This window comes from Lactuca saligna, chromosome 1, assembly GCF_052625555.1.
Source record: "Lactuca saligna cultivar CGN05327 chromosome 1, ASM5262555v1, whole genome shotgun sequence".
In the NCBI taxonomy this organism is placed as follows: Eukaryota; Viridiplantae; Streptophyta; class Magnoliopsida; order Asterales; family Asteraceae; genus Lactuca; species Lactuca saligna.
In genome coordinates this window covers 92,188,884-92,195,289 of record NC_136417.1, presented here as the reverse complement: position 1 = coordinate 92,195,289, position 6,406 = coordinate 92,188,884, and the positions used below count along the sequence as shown (strand labels likewise).

Here is a 6,406-nt window from a genome sequence, read left to right as displayed (position 1 = left end):
TGGTGGCTATCATGTCTAACTATTTGATGGAATTATATGAAAGGAGATGTATGGCTTAAAATTTATATTATGTAAACCATTATAAAGTTGATTGGACTCATAATGACTACCTGTGGTGTGGTATGAAGGATACATCATTGATGACAATAAGTGGATAATAGCTATCAATCAATATACACACTTTACTTATCTTGAATCGGATGTTTAAAACCCATTTTCGATTTATCTTATGCTTGCTTCCATTGAATGTCTTGTAAGAAATTATCATCAACAAAGATTAACCGGTAAATCCATATTATATTTAAAAAAATCCATATTATATTACTATTTAATATTTAATCTATATGTCTAAAATGTCTAAGTTTGTTTAAATAAATTATGTTTTAGATGTTGTTGGAAAAGTTATTCTCAGAGGTTTTCTAGGCTTTGATTGCGCGTGTGAAATAGTTCTTCAAGACCGGTGGTAAGTTTTCATATTATTATTATTAGTTTTGTTGTTGTTTCGTGGTTGTTGTTGTTACAATATTTCCTCCAAATTTTAGTTGTATCTTGCTACTGTGTCAGTACCTTATAACGTCGCCCTAGCAATTAAAAACAGTTGGATCATATATGTATCTAATGTTAAACTTAATGGACAAGGTGGAAGTAAGCGTAAAGTTATTATTTTCAATTATTAAACAAGCTAACTAATTTTATTATGTTAATTGATGTATTAATGTATAAAAACATTTCAGCAAATTATCTTATTTTCTACATATATTTCGAGGGTTACTTTTCATCCAAATATGCCAAACAATTCTAAATGTGAGTGTTTTTCTATCGAAATCAGTATTCTCGCATGAACAACTTTATATGGCGCTCTCTAGAGAAATATCACGCGACAATACAAAAGTCTTAGTGAAGCCTACTAAAAAATTTAATGAAGCTGGAGTTTACACATCAAACGTGGTTTATCGAGAAGTTTTATGTGATATGTAAATAAAATTATATTCAAATTCTATTTATATGTATTTAAATGTTAATGATATATACTAGTGCATTCTCTGATTTTTGTAATATGACAAGTTTTCGTATAAAACTAATCGTTTATACAACACGGTTCACCAAAAGAATATTGTTCGACGCCTAACTAAAAGAAATCAATTATAATATTTAACCAATAAATATGTTCATTAATGAATATAATGTCGTTAAGTTCAAATATTAAAAAGAAAAATTATGGACTTATTATTTAAGATAAAACAGTAATTCATATTTTTTTTAACCTAAACAACAATCTATTTTTATTTTTAACATATAACAACAACACACTTTCATATTTAAGCTAAAAATAACAATATATTTTATTAGTATCCCAAAATTACAACATATTTTTCTAAAAATCCAAATTAAAAATATACTTTTATTTACTCGCAGACATAGCCTGTCAAAACAAAACTAATTATCGTTGCACATTAATTGCCGATTAACTATTTGTCGTCGTCCCATCGCGCACGTACCCTAGTAGTATGTGTGTGTGTGTGTGTATATATATATATATATATATATATATATATATATATAAAAGATAATGACTTTGATGCACGACATTCATTTGTACGTAAACAACTTTATACGCTAACTAGTTAATCATAACTTGCTATTTTCCCCAACGACAACTTAGGCATTTCTTTTTCATACATGACTTGAAAAGTCTGCATCTACATTCTTTGGTGATATTAGCATCAACAAAACTTATAGTTTTGTTAACTTAGTAAATACAAATATTATAGTGTTTATAACAAGTTTTTCACTAGATGTATAGACTTTGAAAGATTTATAGCTTCAATATCAACACACATGTACCCCCCCCCCCCCCCCCCCCAAATAGTTTTAAAGCATTGAAAAGTGGGGCTATAGAAAGTCCCAATAGATGAGTGAGTCGGGATTGATGGGTTTTTCACGAACATGAGCTCGGAACGAGTTCTACACTTGAAAGCCTCGAGTTTGATCTAAACACAATCAAAACAGAGAAGGGTTGAAGTATACCACTTTAGGAAGTTTCCTTGAGCCCAAAGCTATTGTCGTACTCCATCGTCGGAGCAACACTCGCCGACGGCCACGGTGGTGCGTGGTGGTCGGCTTGTGGCTTATCAACTGAAAAACGACAAAAGGGAAATGATTTCTCACCTGAGACTCGATGAATAAAACAGGAGGTGACAAGGGAACAATTTGTTGACCGAAACAGATGAGAAAAATGGAGAAAACAGATGGTGTTCGATGTCCTTTTTCCTCCAGTGAACTAACCCACAACACTCGTTGTGGTTCGTGACTATTGATGTGTTTTATGCATAAGAACAATCATATGTGCTCATACAAACCCTAATGTTTGGATCTAGGTTTCTCTATTGTACATGCTTTGAATCCAAGACTTACAACCCTAGATCTATCATACAAAATTCGAAATTAACATCATGAAAACAGATCTAAGTGTTTACCTCTATCAAATATCTTGATATCCTTTTAGTCTTCTTGATCTTGAGCTTAGAGTCACAATTGTAACTCCTCTAATGGTTCACAAACCCCACAAGCAAGAAGGAAATATGAGAGAGGGTGAGAGATGCTAAAATTGGCCCTAGGGTTCTCTTGAAATCAAGTGTAGCCGATTCTCATAGAATAAAAGGAACATATTAACTTCGACTCGTATGCATCTATTATTTACTAATTGAATCATGCACAACAATGTGTTTTATAACATCAAGTTACTAATGCGTTTACACATCATCAATGCACAACCAACCAGCAAATAATAATCATATCTCTAAGTTTTAAGACTATATGATATTATCGCTTTGCGATCACTTAATGTAAAGCACCACGAATTGATATTCGTAAGCACTCACGAACTTTGCAGCAAACCTTTGCTATGCCCAAAAATGTTTAGACAATCTACAAACAATTCATGACAGTCTTCATTCACATCTACTTCTAACATATGAACGATTGTGGACTGTTCGACTAATCCTATCATTCAGGAAGTCAAAACATGCAAAATTGAAACAATAGATAAATAACCAACACAAGATAGTAAATTTACTTATAAATTAACACAACTTTATTTATTTATCAAATGTCAAGTACAACAATCTATTACATGTTTCCTATCTAATACAAACTTATGTCATCCTTCAGCCCAATGCTCCTAGCGTGCTGCAAGTGTTTGACCCTACTCAGTCTCTTCGTAAGGGGATCTGCTGGGTTTTCTTTTGATGATACCCTCTTCACAACGAGGAGTCCCACTTCTACCTGATGTCTGATAAAATGGTATTTTCTATCGATATGTCGAGATCTACCATGATCTCTCGGTTCCTTGGTTAAGGCAACCGCTCCTTCATTATCATAGAAAATTTCCATTAGCGCCTTTATGGATCCCATAACTCCAAGGTCTCCAATGAAGTTCTTCAACCATATAGCCTCCTTTAATGCTTCGCTCGCCACAATGTACTCTAATTCGCAAGTTGAATCAGCTACGGTCTGATGCTTGGAACGTTTCCAAGTCACTACTCCTCCATTTAGGGTAAAGACCCAGCCCGACTGCGATCGGTAATTATCCCGATCCGTTTGAAAACTAGCGTCACTATACCCTCGTACCCTTAAGTCATCACTCCCACCGAGGACTAGAAACCATTCCTTGGTCCATCGTAGGTACTTAAGAATATTCTTTACCGCAATCCAATGAGCTCTACCAGGGTTCCCTTGATATCTGCTGACCATGCTCAAAGCGAAGGCCACATCCGGGCGAGTACAAGTCATAGCATACACGATAGAGCCTACTGTGGAAGCCTAAGGTACTCAACTCATATCATCTATCTATGCCTCTGTACTTGGGCTCTGAGTCTTACTCAGTTTGGTATTGCTTTGGATTGGCAACTCCAATTTCTTGGAATTTTCCATACTAAAACGCTTTAGTACCTTATCCAAGTATGTATCTTGATTGGGTCCTATCAGTCTCTTTTCCTTATTTCTTACTATCCTTATTCCCAAAATATAAGCAGCCTCTCCCAGGTCCTTCATAGCGAAACATTTCCCAAGCCAGGACTTGACGTCCTGAAAGGGTGGGACGTCATTTCCTATGAGCAGTATGTCGTTGACATACAATATGAGGAAGCTCACTATACTCCCACTGGCTTTGACATATACACAAGATTCTTCTTTGCTTCACAGAAAGCCAAACTCTTTAACTTTCTTGTCAAAACAAAGATTACATCTGCGAGACGCTTGTTTCAATCCATAAATGGATTTCTCAAGCTTGCACACTCTATTCGGATGCTTTGCATCGACAAAACCCTCTGGCTGATTCATATAAACATCATCGGGCAACTTTCCATTAAGGAAAGAGGTTTTCACGTCCATCTGCCATATTTCGTAATCATGAAATGCAGCTATTGCGAGCATTACCTTAATAGACTTTATCTTCGCAACTAGTGAGAATGTCTCATCATAGTCAACTCCGGGAGTTTGAGTAAAGCCCTTCGCAACCAATTGCGCTTTATAAGTATGCACTTTCCCATCCATGTCCGTCTTCTTCTTGAAGATCCACTTGCACCCGACTGTCTTACGAACCGGTACATTATCAACCAAATTCCAAACATGGTTGTCGTATATGGATTGAATCTTGCTGTCCATCGCCTGTTTCCATTTAGCAGACTCCGGGCCTGCCATGGCTTCCTTGTAGCTGCTAGGTTCGTCCAAATTTACTAGTGTACTATCACTAATAAATGTATCCCCTTTAGTAGTAATATGAAATCCATACAACTGGGATAGAACACTAACCCTACTAGAACGTCTAAGAGGTAAGGACTCGTCAACAGGTTCAACAAGAGTTTCCCCCTCGGGTTGAGCGCCAGTGTTAGAAGTTCCTTCATCGCTTTGTTCTTGAACCTCCTCAAGATCAATTTGCCTCCCACTGTCTCCTTGGCTTATCAATTCCGTTTCTCGGAAAACTCCTCTTCTAGCAACGAAGACAACATTGTCATTCGGTCTATAGAAAAGATAGCCAAAAGACTTCTGTGGGTAGCCGATGAAATAACACTTCTCACTACGAGGTTTGAGCTTGTCATGAGTCTCTCATCTTACGAAAGCCTCGCAACCCCAAACCTTAATATGTGCTAACGAGGGAGCTTTCCCTGTCCACATCTCGTGAGGAGTCTTGGTAAACTTCTTGGTGGGAACTAAGTTAAGGATGTGGGCGGCAGTCTCTGAGGCATACCCCCAGAAAGATATTGGTAATGAAGTCTGATTCATCATAGAATAAACCATGTCCAACAAGGTCCGATTACGTCTCTCATCCACACCATTAAATTGTGGGATTCTCGGAGGCGTCAATTGCGAAACAATTCTGCATTCTTTTAGATAGTCGTGAAAACCAAGACTTAGGTACTCTCCTCCTCGATCTTACCGAAGCATCTTGATTTCCTGCCCAACTAATTCTCTACTTCATTCTTAAACTCTTTGAACTTTTCAAAGGTTTCAGACATTTGCTTGATTAAGTAGATATATCTGTATCTGCTATAATCATCCGTAAAAGTCACGTAGAAGTGGCAAGCATCCCTTGTGGTGGATTTAAAGCGCCCACACACATCAATGTTTATGAGATCCAATGGACCCTCACTCTTTTCGCAAGTGCCAGTAAAGGGTGACTTGATCATCTTCCCAAGTAAACAAGATTCACATGTGCCATCGTCACTAAGGTCGAGTGACTCCAATACTCCATCCTTTTGGAGTTGGGCTATGCGTTTCTTGTTGACATGGCCAAGGCGACAATGCCACAAGCATGCTTTTTCTAGGCTAGTAGAAGAATCAATATTCAATCCATCATTTCCTAAAAGACACCATTCAAATAAACATTAATAGAACCATTACTATTATCAAAAGAATATCTGATACCTTGTCTAAAAAATCCATGAAATGAAATAATGTTTCTTGCCATATCTGGCGAATAACAACAATTTTCTAAATCTAACCCTAACCCATTACTCAGCACTAAAGAATAAACTCCGACTCTGGTCACAAGCTACGATCTTCTGTTTCCGATAATCAAGTTTATCTTCCAATGTTCCGTCTCCCTACTTCTTCTTAGGCACTACCAATCAGAACTGATGAGAATTAAAACTCTAGATCGATTAGATCTTTCACAGGTATGAATATGAAAATCAAACAAGACAAATACAGTTAGAGAATGAACACAGAATAGAATAAAATATGTGCTTATGATTCAATGAAGTCACACCTCAGCAGAGCTCGATAAAGAACTTCCACTATAGAGGCGAGATAGGGTTTACAAAACTCAAAGAGAAAAATTATAAAAACGTTTTCTACAAAGACTGCATGCATGCAGCTTATATACTAAACCCTAGAACAAAAACAT

The 6,406-nt window shown here is 36.6% G+C and overlaps 1 long non-coding RNA gene across 1 annotated transcript; it reads left to right on the top strand.

Annotated features, from left to right (window-relative positions):
* The first annotated feature begins 245 nt into the window (after nt 1-245).
* Nucleotides 246-916, top strand: LOC145000158 (uncharacterized). The gene is made up of 3 exons (XR_013661143.1): nt 246-284; nt 388-463; nt 830-916. It is a non-coding gene; the product is annotated as an uncharacterized LOC145000158 (long non-coding RNA).
* Nucleotides 917-6,406: the final 5,490 nt, after the last annotated feature.